Source organism: Hetaerina americana, unplaced genomic scaffold (assembly GCF_022747635.1).
Source record: "Hetaerina americana unplaced genomic scaffold, ioHetAmer1.1.p SCAF_11, whole genome shotgun sequence".
Classification (NCBI taxonomy): Eukaryota; Metazoa; Arthropoda; class Insecta; order Odonata; family Calopterygidae; genus Hetaerina; species Hetaerina americana.
Window position 1 is genome coordinate 24,363,547 of NW_027286181.1, and position 15,060 is coordinate 24,378,606.

Sequence of the window (15,060 nt, forward strand, 5' to 3'; positions counted from 1 at the left end):
GCGTGGCGAATTATCGTATCGGCCTCGGCTCCCAAAACACTCCAGCGGACCGAGGATTGTCGGAGATAATCTCATGGGCGTTCTGACGAATGCTGCATTCAGAAATTTCTCAAGAGATCAATGAATTCATGATAATTAATGAATCGCGCTCCCTTGGATTTAGTTCGAGTGTTTTGAGCCTTTTCGAGTGCGTATAATATCGTCAGGTGAAGAAAATTCTGAACACTTGCCAAACTGATGACTATACTTTACACCTAGTATTTCAGAGGCACACATAGCCCATATTCATTAAGCACTGAAGTCATGGTTTCTTTTTGCTCAGAACCTGATCTATGAGCTTATTTAATTTACTCCGTATATAATAGGGAATACACGTAATATAGATTTTTAACCGTCCGTAGAGACTATTATTCAAGCAACACTATAATATCCTTTGTTTAGAATACATTAATGCTCTTTTTATAGCATTTAAATTCATCATTTTTTTCTGGTGGAATGTTGCGAATGGCTATTTGATCGTTGTTGATATTAGGGGAAGAAACCGACAGCAGAGGTAATTTGCGGCATAGGGGATATGCAATTTGGTGGAGGGAGGATAACAAGAGAATGGAATAAGGGTGGAGAGAGAAACCCAGCTTTGACATTAATCTACTCTTAATGAAAGACACCAAGTGGTCACACAATTTAACGTCCCATCCGATGGACGGCGTACTACATTTATGCTCTCCACATGGCAGCCAATTAGGGATCGGTATGTTACGAAAAAAATGCCACCTCCGGGATTCGGACTTGTAGCCTTGGGGTACGAAGCCAGTATGCTTTCCACCTTACCAACCCGATTCCCGGACTATTTGGCATAGGCTTGCAGACAGAGGTCGGCAATCTCACAGCTCGCTGGTCGCCATCACATATTTCATTGGTTTTTTCGCTGTCTGGCCAAAATAAACGGACCATTTCCCCAAAGATGAATCAGCATAATCAATTAGCAATCCGCAGATTGGTTGGTTGCGTTATTTCCTCAAGTAGCCTCTACATTTCTTCTCAGCCCGATAACTTTGAATATTCCTCTCCTCTATCCCATGTAGGCACCCAGTCACTGAAAAATCATTGCTATTAGGTTGTCTACCGTGTAAGGTAGGTTTTTGATAGAGATAGACTGACACCGATACATTTCATAGCCTCTCCTAACATAGCACAACCCACACTTCAATAAAATGTTCTTCAATTCCACATAAATTTACCTCCTTTCCTTGTTTGCCTAACGTTCTCCCCACTATCACAGTCTTCGGCATCCCATCGCCAATCAAAATACTCTGCATCAACCTTTCCTGCCTGCTTGTTTTCCTTTTCTGTCGATTCGACGTTTTCCATCCTTCTGCACGCCCGCCTCACAATAGCCTCCAATTTACGCGTATCATCTTGCTTCAGCGGCCACATTTCGTTGTCGTACTCTCCACTCTCCATATTAAAGCTTTCGCTAATATTTTCTCAACGTCCTTACTCAGCATCCCTGTCATCAATTCCCTCCTTGTAAAAGCTCCGTTTCCAGGCGCAATTTTCTCCCTGACGACTACTTGGTCACAGAATCATTGGAAACCCTGGGTTGGGATCCGTCGAAAACACGAAGATTACGAGCAAGACAAACGACTAGATAAATACGTATCTTATGTTCAAATAGGAAGGGAATAACATCAGCCCCGGAAGAGAATGGATCCTTTTCTTCCCTTTTTGCCCACGAGATTAGAAAACTACGAGGGTCATCCGGAAAGTAGTACCCGTTCGTGCCGCATGAAGTGCTGACGACGCGAGTAGCCGCTGGACGAGGTCAGATAGCTTCAGTGGCTTGTCTGCCTTCTCTGAGCCAAGTTGCGTGACGCTAGCATTGCCTGTGTTGTTTCTGTGATTGTTTACAATGTTTAAAAAAATTGAGAACGCCGCCAGTTGTGAAGTGAGGGCAGTGATTAAATTCCTCAATGCAAGAAACGTTCGCCCATGTGATATTCATCGCCAATTAAAGGAGGTGTATGGAGACAATGTAATGGACCAGTCGTCTGTTCGGCGGTGGTGTCGCAACTTCAACATGGGGAGGGGGAACACACACGACGATGAGCGTTCGGAGAGACCGTCTGTCATTACAGACCAACTGGTGAGCTCAGTTGACGAATTCGTGAGGAACGATCGGCGCGTCACAATTGATGACATCTGTGAGCATTTTCCCAATGTTTCTCGAACAATTGTTCATGAAATTGTTAAACACCATCTGCATTATGCAAAAATTTGTGCAAGATGGGTCCCTCGCGTCTCTCAATGAGCTGGCGGCGAAGGACTATGCAGCAGGAATACAGAAACTTGTCACACGTTATGACAAATGCCTTAATTTGCTTGGAGATTATGTTGAGAAGTAGTTTAAAGTATCCTCTTTCAAATAAAATTTTTTATGTTTGTTAATATTTACTTTTGTGTCTTTATTTCACGAACGGGTACTACTTTCCGGATGACCCTCGTATAACATCTCATTCTCATGGATAATAGTCCTTTCTATTTTATTCTGTTATTGCCAGTGCTCTCACTGGAGCGGATGCGTGCATTCCCTCTTGATTACTTTAGTATTCCACTGAATAAGTTGTCATATCGAGCCGGTGTGATGTACTTCATTATTTATTTCTTATAACTTCAAAGTAAGTGCTCAAAGAAGAGGCCCATTCTCTCCGAGAAATATACAGAAAAAACAGCAGCGAAGGTATTTTCTCTGGTATTACTTATGTGAGACGAAGTCAATTTACCAAAGGTCTCTTGTGATAAAAAAATCCTAAATTACCTTGCCGTTGTGCTATCACGAATTCTCTTTGTTGTATTTGAACAAATTTTGGTTCCCGTGAAACGATTTGATTTGAGTGCACGGAGGAGAGAGGTCTAGGGTAACATTGTCGAAGAAAGCTCTGCCCTCGTGTCCGCATCTCGTTATTCTCAAAGCAAACTTTTCTTCCTCGAAGGGCCGAAGTGAATCGGTTACGTAAGAGCTGCTAATTGGCCGTTGCCTGTTTCTACGCTTGTCTCAATTACTGACCGTTTTTGAGTGTTTACACATCCATAGCTGCCGGAGCTCCGAATGTAAAGTCATTATATAACGCTTAGCAGTGGTGCAGTTCTTGCGATATTGAAAGTCGTGCTGTAGCACTCCTTAAAGTATTTACTTGCCGAAGGTCTATTGGTAAACCTTCAAGAGAAGTTATTTGTATTAAGTGATCCTATGATAAACATTGGTGTTATTCATAACTTAAAATATTAGCACTCGATAAACAAGCACATTTTCTTATCTATCGCTGAATTCTTTAGCATTTGATAAAACCTCCCTGCATATAGTCTAAATGTTATTTCCTGAACTGGGAATCAGAGAATAACCAACTTTCAATGTTTGTGACGAGGAATTGGATTTGAGATAATTTTGCACAATGGAATCATTCGCAATGAAAGGTGACACTAAATACAGAATATACATCCATGAACGAAACATGTATTATGGCTGCGTAGATTTTTGCGGCGGTGGCTTGAAGAATTCTGCATGTCTGGGTTTTCACCGCGTTGTTGTTTGAAGCCGACAACAGTTTCGCCGAAGTTTCATCCGGCGTCTTCAGGTCGAAGAATCTTCGACCTGAAGACGCCGGATGAAACTTCGGCGAAACTGTTGTCGGCTTCAAACAACAACGCGGTGAAAACCCGGACATGCAGAATTCTGAAACATGTATTATATTATTATTATAAATGGTTGTCTACCGTGTATGCCAATAAATGCTTGTTGTGACTCGAAAAGTGAAGTGAAATTCGGATCTTATCCCGAAACCGCAGGGGTTGAATGAAGAAAGGGTATTAAAGGGTGCAAAATGGACGGATCGTATTAATGACGAATACTAGGCAAAGAATGTTGTAAAATGAAAATTCTTAAAAGTAGAAGGATAAACCTATCGGCCGCACTGTGACACACGACGGCATGATGAAGTCATTTGTCGAGAGCAAAATTCAGAATGACATCGATTTATTTATTGCCCTGCGCTGTTGTTGGTTTGAAATGTAATAGTTAAATAAACTAAGAATGGTGAACTGCGTATGACCAATAGCTCGACCCTAATAACCTCTCCGTAATAAGTAATATAATGATAGAATCATTAATGTACCAACATTAGCATTCAAAACTGGTACAAAATTGAAGACATTTTAAAATATAATCACCAAAAACAATTGTGTCTGTGTTATTATTTTTTACTTTATCGTTTAAGTTATGTTTTAGAAGAAGTCAGGGAAAATTGGTTTCAAGCATTTTGATTAACAATATATATAATTAAACATAATAAATGTAAAAAAACGTTTAAACAAACCTTGAAGAATTAAGCGTATGTCAGCCGTAAAATAACAGTTATTTTGTCTGAAGCATAGGTTTTAAAAATGGAATTCATAACTGGATAGTAACATTTGTTACATCTGTTTAGTAATTTTGAAAATACTTATTCAACCGGACAGTAATTATTTTATTCATAAAACTGTGTGATATAACTGCTCTCAGCAAATAATTGAGCATCTCACTAGAAACGTACTTCAAACGATTAAAATGGAAAAAACATGGCAAATGACAAACAGATGAAATATGGAGCCATCAAGTTATCGGGTAGATGAAGAAGAAGAATACATGCGATAAACAAATCATAGAAGCGGCGAATAGTGATATTAGTGATTGTTTTTGCACAGGGTATACTATGTACTTCGGCATTATGGGTAACCGCAATTCGAATAGCCCCGAGTCCAGGTTGACATATTGCTTCTCTTGAGAGACGCTGACATGGAACATTTGAAAGGGAAAAGCTAACTAAAAATAATATAAGAAGCGAATGCTGCCTAATCTAATCGTGAAAAGCGCCCCGTTTAAAGACGATATGGCAATAACGGTGGTCGTGTATTCCCATCGCAATGGATTTTCGGGTGGCTTAGCAGAGAACCACAAACAAAACGTCGACGTCAGGTCAGTGGCATAGTTGGTAGCTGTAGAAGCCATGGTGTCAAGCAGTCAAAAATATCCTCTTAAATCAGTAAAGAGTACGTAAATGAAAATAATTATTAATTGATGAGAGCTTCAAATATTCCAAGAATTGCTGCCGGTGTGTTTATTCAGAGAAATCAATTTAATTGCATTTCCGAAACGGGACTCAGATATGCGACTGGATAAAAACCACCGAGGTTTATAAATATATTGAAAAATCTGGTAGATTTCAGCGTGACTGAATCAGTGTGCAACGAGATCAAAGCATAATTTATCCATTTGGTACAACTTTTTAACTGGATGTACGCAATCCTAAGAAATTGGGTTATAAAGAAAAAACTCGGTGAATGTCGCTCTTTTGAAGACCTCTGGGAATTAGGCAGACTTTATGGAAAAATCGATTTTGACACAGCCATCCGTCCGTCCTTTGGAGCCGGATTTTGTTGAACTACAAATCTTCAATTCGACCCAGGAACATGGCAGTAACAGTGATGTTTAGCGTGTACTATAGGCTCCGAATGCAATGTATTATACTCGCATGTAGATAAGAGTATATCTAAATTGGGAGACTGTTTGTTATTCAGAGAAAACAGTGGTGTCATCATCGATGTTATTAAACTGATGAGCGAACCTTCGCGGTCCGTTGAATAATTATATTAATAAAGTTTTGATACGACTATAATATCACCCATTTTCCTCGGCAGTTCTATTTTGGTTCGGGGATTCTTAGTACGAGGGTCATCCGGAAAGTAGTACCCGTTCGTGAAATAAAGACACAAAAGTAAATATTAACAAACATAAAAAATTTTATTTGAAAGAGGATACTTTAAACTACTTCTCAACATAATCTCCAAGCAAATTAAGGCATTTGTCATAACGTGTGACAAGTTTCTGTATTCCTGCTGCATAGTCCTTCGCCGCCAGCTCATTGAGATACGCGAGGGACCCATCTTGCACAAATTTTTGCATAATGCAGATGGTGTTTAACAATTTCATGAACAATTGTTCGAGAAACATTGGGAAAATGCTCACAGATGTCATCAATTGTGACGCGCCGATCGTTCCTCACGAATTCGTCAACTGAGCTCACCAGTTGGTCTGTAATGACAGACGGTCTCCCCGAACGCTCATCGTCGTGTGTGTTCCCCCTCCCCATGTTGAAGTTGCGACACCACCGCCGAACAGACGACTGGTCCATTACATTGTCTCCATACACCTCCTTTAATTGGCGATGAATATCACATGGGCGAACGTTTCTTGCATTGAGGAATTTAATCACTGCCCTCACTTCACAACTGGCGGCGTTCTCAATTTTTTTAAACATTGTAAACAATCACAGAAACAACACAGGCAATGCTAGCGTCACGCAACTTGGCTCAGAGAAGGCAGACAAGCCACTGAAGCTATCTGACCTCGTCCAGCGGCTACTCGCGTCGTCAGCACTTCATGCGGCACGAACGGGTACTACTTTCCGGATGACCCTCGTAGATACTGCAAAATATCCTGGAAAACAGGATCTATGGAAATAACGAGGAAACTCAAGGAATTTGTTAATGGTTGGTTAGTCCATACCGTGGTAAGATTTATAAAAATATCTTTGAAAAATCGCCAGAAATATAAAAGTCATCTTTCATGCCTCACGTTTAATTAGCGAAATGTTTCAAGCAATTATGTGCTTCAAAATATTTTTCAACGTGTCTTCGGGATGTTAGTGTTACCACCAACACTTGGGAGAAAAATAGGCTGAAAATCAAATTTTTATGATTGGTATTTGCCTCGAACATTATGAATTCGTTGTTTTATCTACGTTCGCGCGTACAGATAGTATATGCTTTTAGCAGATTGTAGACAGCCGGTATAAATACCTCCGACAGAAATTCTTTGACGTTTACAGTAGTCCACGCTACGCGCAGTCGCTGTCATGCAAATTCTGTTTGGTTTAAACTGTTTCAAAAACATCAAAGCGAAGTGTTGCGAGGAAGCAAAGATGTGGGCGAGAGAAACAAAAAGTGCAACAAAGTAATCATATGATTAATCACTGTAACGGTGATGGGAAATTGGAGGCGTCGATAAAAAATTATGCGGCTCCCAAGTACAGCCAAGTCTCCACTTTTTCGGCGGTTTTTGTTCCCCTTGTCCCCCGTTATTGGATATCAAGCCAATTCTCCGACTTTCCAAATGCGTGAAAAGTGAATTTTTACGGTTTCTTCCCGTGCGAAGGCAATCATAAGTCGGCGAGTCGGGAAATTGAGTTAAGTGTCAATCGCAGCTAAACTAAAATACACCTTTGTGCGTGTATTGAGAGATGATTTATATAATTCAACCAAATTATCTAATATATTCTCTCTTAGTCTATACAGTATCATAATATATAATCAGAAAAAGCTCAGTTTCAATTTTAGTTATTTTATTTTTAAAATATTACTCGCAGCAGACATTCCTACGTGAAAATAAAAAATAGATTTGCGGAAAACATTTGCCGCGAATTATGAAGCAAGATTTTTCAAGAAATGAAGTGAACAGTTTCAATCCGCCTAAGTTAAAACTAAATTCATTCTTTGTTAATACTCCTACTTTTTTTTCAAGGAAAAACTGTAATGTAACTGCTGCTCAGAAAAATACCATGTTTGTCTAAAATGTGAATTAATTAATTATGTTTGAACATCTCATTTAACATTCTCTTATTTTTTGCCAAAAATTTAAATGTAAAAGGCTAATAACAGGACAATCGGAGTTTAAGAAAGAACCTATGACAAAGACAATTGATATTGTCATGAAAAGTGATTAATATGTTTCTTTACTGCTTCCGTTTCTTTTCCTGATTTGTGGGTTACGTAAACGCCATTTCGTTTTAGCTTACAATGTGCAAATGTTAGCCTATGCATTTTGTTGGCCAAGTTAACGAAAAATCGTTATCTTATCCGTGTCCCGGAATTAAACGGGCAAATACTTTTTTCGTTTGCATACCAGGAGAGAACTCGTTGGTGAAAACATTGAGCGATTATAAATTCGGCCATTCGGGTCTTTCCCAAATTACTGAAATACATTATCTGAGGAAAAAGAACTTCTGTTTTATTAAGTTAGGGACTGAGGAATGAGTTTATATTTTTGATGGACTTTTCTTAAAATTAATTAGCCTTCCATCAAACGCCATATTTTATTCCTCAACAGGCGTGCAGTAATGCATGAGGCGAAAAGTGTTGCAATTACAATTGTGTTGCAAAGTTTTGCAACTGCAATTGTGCCATTTGAAATAATACTAATGTAAACATTATTAATTCGTTATGAATATCGTTTAGATTTAAAAAAATTCTTTTGCAGTTCGGCAATTTGTATATAATATAACGTAAACATTTAATGAGTTTTTTTTATTTAAATCTATTTATTATTAATACTAACAGAGAGGATTTGTGATCTCTCTCAACAATTTATGATCATATAAAACTCTTTCAAATCACATGATGGAAATTATTTATTGAAAGGTGAAAAGTTTAACGATCACTATTTCCCCCCTGCCAGTTTTGGAAGACCTAACGATTCAACCAACCCAGAGGTATTATATGTGTACGTCCAGGAAGGATCGCTCCCCTTTTGCTATTTAGTGCCATCCGTCAGTTAGCCCATTATTGCACAAGTGCCCTATCCTACGAGTTCGTGCCATGAGGAGCTTAGGTATGCGTAATGCTGGCGTGAGAGGCGGTCACGGGGCGTGAGTCAACACCCTCAATTGCCATGCCATCTTCATCTCACGTGTCAGTTTATAATGTTGGTGCGGAGTGAGCGTATTGCATCTAGTGCGATCCCTAGGTACACATTCGTTTGCAGTCCTCGAGCCACAGGAAATGCTTAACTACAAAACATCGAATATGATAAATTCCGTTGCATACACTTGGCAACCCTGGCACCATATGCTAACTGAGCGCGCAGTATCGTGGTAGGTTTTTTCCCGTGTTTTTTTTATATATATATGCGACCTTGAGGCGTGGGAGGAGGAGATAAGAGCCTTCATAAGAGGCATTTCAGAGCCCTCTACTGCTTGTGGAGACAAGAAGGGTGAATCTCCAGAGTATTGACTCGTCTTCGATTGTGTAACCAGATGGGATGCCAGTTTAAGCAGCGTTGAGTACATGTATGAAAATTATTACGCACGGCCGAAAGTACTATAGGATAAAGCGTCTCCGAGTTGGTAAAAATGTCCCGTGCTGGAACGAGGTCTCGTCTGTTTCCTTAGAAATTCAGGCTTGGAAAGCCAATTGTTTTGTCATTGCAAAACATCTAATGTGATCGGAAATAAAAATAACATTTAACTGAATAATTGGCGTAATAATTTTCAATTCTAGTATGTTGTAATGTCCTTCTCAGTTATTTGACATCCCGGTTTAATACAAAAATTATTATTTTATTTTTTACTATTGACTCGGGTCTTTTTGTCAACCAATTGGTGGATTGTGGGGACGCTCAACTCGCTCGCGAAGAAGGGAAAAATATTCCCAGTTTGTATGTTTCGATGAAACGAATTTTTTAAATTAAATGAAATGAAAGAAATAAGAAATACATCAGGCGTTTCAGGGAAATGAAATCGTTCATAAAAGATTTTAAAATATTTCATCCTTGCGAGGAACTAATATTACATGACCGAGTTCCATAGCTCGGGATACCGGAAGTTCCAGGTGGCAGATTAAAATCATTATGTGTTTCAAGTGCCAATAAAACGCTCGGTTCTAGTAATTTTTTTAGCCTAGTTATGACTACACCTGCTTGGAAGTACCCGTTTCTGCCCCATTTGTTAATTTTGTTGAAGATCTTGGGAGATAGTCGCTGTATAAGGGATACTGTTGAATAAGGATTCGATGGCACAAGGAACCTTAAGTTCCGAGCTCTTTATGCCCTCCAAGTCCAATTTATGCCAGTGTAAGAATGTGTAAGGCCAATAGCCTTTCTTAGAAAAAAAAATTATGATTAAGAAGGAAAATAATGGCAAATTTTAATTAAAATCCGATGACCAGTCCAATTCTCCGAGCATTGCATTCTTTGAGCGTAGTAAATGTAGTTCTGATGATTATTCATTAGAAATGATGAAAAATAATTTGTTTGGACGAAATTAAAATCTCGATAAATGAATCGATCTCTGAGGTAAATGTCGCCCTATTTTGAAGCCTTCAAGAATTTGTTTTGAATAAGGCAAGAAAAAAATGCCTCTTGCCGTTTCAGTATGAAACACTGCCGTGACCAGGATTCGAACCTGGGTTGTTGCGGCCACAACGCAAAGTACTAACCACTATACGATCACGGCTATTGCGAGGCTATGTGAAAGGCTGGTTTCGGGATGACCTGACTTGCCGTTGGAACCAACCGACCGGCAAAACGGAAGGTCTCTTTCCCTGCTGCCTTGGCTTTCCACAGCGGCTCGCTACTCGAAGCGCCGAAAGGATTGCTGTATCGATCGATCGATATATTTCCCCAACACTAATTCAAATATGAATCATTTAGCGAGAAAAGTTCGCATATAAAAATATAACTATAATATATATGTGAACTACACGTGGCATAAAGCATATCTTAAAACAATTACTCTGACTAGGATTAATGACTGAAAATATTACCCTGGAGTAAAATAGCGTATAATAAGATCTATCTGATAAGAACTATCTGACCCAATAATTAAAGCGAAATATAAAAAACGGGCAATCTTATAGATAACCCGCTTTTTATATTTTGTTTTAGGAGTTACATATTGTCCGATAAGAGAAAATTAATACGAAACTAGTGCCAAATTTCGCCCAGGTTTTAAATCAAAAGAAAGAAATGGAAAACATTGATATAAGACTGCCGAGTGAAGTGTAAAATTAACTCAGAATCACACAAAAAACATTACACGGTTTTTGCAACTACGCACAAATGTTTGCATAAACTATCTCACATATCAAAATATTTACTTCCGTATATCCTCTGTTTATTCCTTATTCTTAGCTAAATATATGGCAGTACTGCTACGTATGGTGTCCACACTCAAACTGCCTTTGCATTAAGAGCCAAACATTTAGGCACCTAAAGGCATTCTCCCTAATGCCCTAAAGCAGTTTGGATGTAGGTTCGAGTTGATTTTTCTAGCGCTTTAAGGTGAAACCAAAACAGCAAATGTTGGATCACAGTGACCAAATGAAAAGATGGCTACTCAGACTGAAATATTCAATGATTCGTTTGTGTCTGGTAGATTTCACCGTGACGACTCAGAAAGATGGAAACACCAACGGATTAATTCATATCTCACTTCTACAGAAAGAATCCTTATTCAAGGATGATATAGTGTCCAAAGTAATTGAGTGGAATGGGTTCAAATCCGGGTGGCTCCAGGCACTCATCCAGGAAGTGTGGAGTACAAGCATTTAAGAAGAAAAAATATTTTCTAAAATTTTGTAATACCTGCCAGACGTGGTTAGCAAATGATTAGGGACTTAAAATATCTCAATAGAGGAGGCAGAAAAAAAATCCTCCTGCCGATTAAGTGTGAATCACTGCCGTGACCAGGATTCGAACCTGGGTTGTTGCGGCCACAACGCAAAGTACTAACCACTATACGATCACGGCTCTTGCGAGGCATGTATGAAGAGGATTTTCCCATGGGATAAATTCCGATTAATGTGGAAAAGAATTGCAATTTAGAAAACCTTAATGTTTGACAAGTTTCCATAAAACGAGTACCGCGTAATTGGATTAAAGATGATGACATTTTTATGTTTTTAATTTTTTTTATATTTTACCCTTGATATGGTATCCTTTAAATGACAATTTCTATAACAATTTTTGCTAAGTTGTCGACTTCTCTTGTCTTATCTGAACTGACTTCAATTAACTATATGGTGTCTTTGTTTACAAAGTCATTCATGATGTGATGTGAGGTGCGGACGATCACAGTCCTTAGCGAAAAAAAGATCTTGCCGTTGTACTTGCATCAATAGGTATTTGTAATGGACAAGGACTTTCCTTTCCAGGTCTACCTGGGGTATCGGTACAAAAGAAAACATGAATGATATTTACATGTTTTTAATACTAAAAAAAATAATAATAATTCATCCCATCTCGCGGGCTTGAACCAAATTTTAAATCGTGCGTTTAAAAAGTTTCAATTTAATCGCTGCTGTGTAAGTCGCCCTGTGCAGAAGCCATCAAGATTTGTTTTAATAAAGCAAGAAAAAAATGCCTCATGCCGTTTCAGTGTGAAACCCTGCCGTGACCAGGATTCGAACCTGGGTTGTTGCGGCCACAACGCAAAGTACTAACCACTATACGATCACGGCTATTGCGAGGCTATGTAAATGGCTGGTTTCGGGACGACCTTACCTGCCTTTGCAACCAACCGACCGGCAAAACGGAAGCTTTCTTTCCCAGCTGCCTTGGCCTTCGACAGCGGCTCGCCGCGCGAAACCCTGAAGGAAGCGCTGAAAGGATCGCTGTACGTTCACGGCTATCCCGAGTCTTTTTGGTGGTAGAGACTTTCCCGTGAGATGGGTTCAGATGAATGTGAAGAAGAACTACAATTTAGATACTTTACTGTTGCACAAGTTTCCAAAAGGCGTGTGACGAGTAATTGAATGGGACATGATTTCTATTTAATGTTTTACCCTGGATAACGTTTCGTTCAGATAACAAATTGTTCTACAATTTTACCAAGGAGTCAAATTTTCTTGCCTATTCCTCAATGGCTTTGTTTCCAAAGTCATCAATAATGTGAGGTGCCGTCGATCCCAGTCCAAAACGAAAAATGAAATCTTCGCGTTATAAAAATCTATGGATATTTGTGTTGATCCAGGACCTTCGTTTTCATTTTGGTAGAAAAGAAGACATGAATAACTGTTGCCAGTTTTATTTGAAATAAAAAAAAAATGTTCTACCGCGTGGATTTGAAATAAATTTTATTATAGCGCCTCAAAAAGTTTCTCTTTAATCTCTGATGTATGTGCCATCCAAAATTGACTTCAATTTTTTTTCATGCGGCAAGTAAAAAATACCCCTTTCCGTTTCAGTGTGAAACACTGCCGTGACCAGGATTCGAACCTGGGTTGTTGCGGCCACAACGCAAAGTACTAACCACTATACGATCACGGCTATTGCGGGGCTCGTCATGTTACGTTTCCACAACAGTAATTCATTAAGTGCGGGAGAGAGAGCATTGCGTTGGACATTAATTCTCGTTGAACTCATTTTTTGCCGTCTACGTTGCTATGTAATACGTCGTGTAAAGTATGGATTTTTGAATTCATGTATCATTGCATAATTTGCCTTAATTGCATTATCATCACGGCATCTTTCGTAATTAGGAAGATTGAATGAAATTCTTACTCATAGTTAAGCTTAAATAATTAGTTGCCATAATCGTCTCAGTAGGAGATTTAGTATCTATGTTCGGACAAAGGCGAGGGCAAAACTATGTCATTTGTAGACTATCCGTGACCAAGAACTGTATCGGCCAAGTGTCATGAAAGTTCTCAGTGCTCCCACGAAAAATTTCCAATGTCTCTTTATTGTCCCTTATCATCATATTGTTGTCACTATTAGGAATGGCTGGGTGATGAGCATTGGTGTAGGTTATTTATTTATTTATGGTGGCTGTCATTCATAAGTAAGGTACTCCCTTTATAGTAGCAACCAGTCTGGAAAGAGGCAGAAGATCAAATAAAAACATGAAGTTAATTTTGGGAATTGTTTTCATTTTTCGCCAACATGATGTAATATCTGAGTGAAGTCTTCTCGAATTAAATCGCCAGCGACTAACTGGGAATGGTCTCGTGCGATTTAGTGATAATCGATTGAAATTTCATAGGGGAACTAATAAAATTATCCTGTTTATTCTCGGTGAATGTATGAAACGCTGTCTTGATCAGGATTTAAAAGTGTATATTTCATATCAAACCAATCTTTATTTATCAAAGCGCAGCACCAGCCAATATAGACGTCGTCAAAAGAAAAACATATTCTTGCATACATTCCTTACCGCGGTGAATAGATGAACATGTGTAATAATTTCACTCATGAGAAGTCCAATTCAAGATATTCACTTGAAGAATACAAGCGTTTTGAAAGTAACCAATCCTCAGTTACGTTTTTGAACCTTATTATAGCTAGTCTGTCTTGCAGTATGGGGACATCTGTTATAGACTTTGAAGTCAAGGTTATCCGGCTGGTTGAAGGTTTTGGAATATCTGCATTGGGCAATGTCTAACATATTTCTTGAAATTGTATAATGCCTCTTAATGTATAGTCATTCACATTATATTTTACATGAATTAAGCATTGGTATGTGTTGAAGACCGTCATCACTCTTCACCTGACAAATAGTGGACGACTGGTATCATGATGGCCAGAGCTGGTTATAATGCTAACTGCTTTCTTTTGTAACATAAGTAGAACTCTTATGTCACTTGCATGCCCACAAAACCTTTGGCCGTAACTTAGGAGACTTAAGTAAAGGGCAAAGTACGCAAGTCTCAAATGTTCCTCAGTTACGCAGCTTTTAAGTCTCCCGATTAGGAAGAGATTCTTGGGGATGTTTTCGGAGATTGCAGTTACATAACTTTTCCAGGAAAGATTAGAGTCGTTAAAAAACCCCAGGAGCTTGACAGAGGATTGAGCTTTACCAGAACTTCTAAGGTGACCTAGAAGATGTTGTGTTTTTCACAATTAAAAAATAGTTTATTAGCTAAGAACCATTCACTAGCTTGTTGTTACTCGTTTTTCAGTTCTTCATGTGCCTGTTCGGGGTTTTTACATTTATTTATTAAAGTAGTGTCAAATTCCATTTGAGAAATACGGGACGAGCGTCTGATTAAAGCGTTAAAAAAACATAACCCAGTGTACTGGTGGTAATTTTTGAATACTTCCTTTCGTCTTCTTTGGTGTAATAGCATTTCCAAAAAAAAAACTTTCCAGACTTTTATGACCTAATGTTATTAATCATTAATTTGGCCCGATCAGTTTCAGTGCGTCACGCGTGTAATATTTCGTTTTCCTATTGAGCTTGGTTGCGAACGAGC

General features: G+C 38.8%; 1 protein-coding gene and 4 non-coding genes across 5 annotated transcripts in view; 1 reads left to right on the forward strand and 4 right to left on the reverse strand.

Annotated features, from left to right (window-relative positions):
- The window catches only part of LOC139700972 (isocitrate dehydrogenase [NADP] cytoplasmic-like), a 76,842-nt gene that overhangs the window by 27,216 nt on the left and 34,566 nt on the right, over nucleotides 1-15,060 (forward strand). The window lies entirely within an intron of this gene.
- Nucleotides 10,251-10,322, reverse strand: TRNAH-GUG (transfer RNA histidin (anticodon GUG)). Its single transcript has one exon. It is a non-coding gene; the product is annotated as a tRNA-His (tRNA).
- On the reverse strand, nucleotides 11,546-11,617 carry TRNAH-GUG (transfer RNA histidin (anticodon GUG)). Its single transcript has one exon. It is a non-coding gene; the product is annotated as a tRNA-His (tRNA).
- On the reverse strand, nucleotides 12,256-12,327 carry TRNAH-GUG (transfer RNA histidin (anticodon GUG)). The gene has a single exon. It is a non-coding gene; the product is annotated as a tRNA-His (tRNA).
- On the reverse strand, nucleotides 13,064-13,135 carry TRNAH-GUG (transfer RNA histidin (anticodon GUG)). Its single transcript has one exon. It is a non-coding gene; the product is annotated as a tRNA-His (tRNA).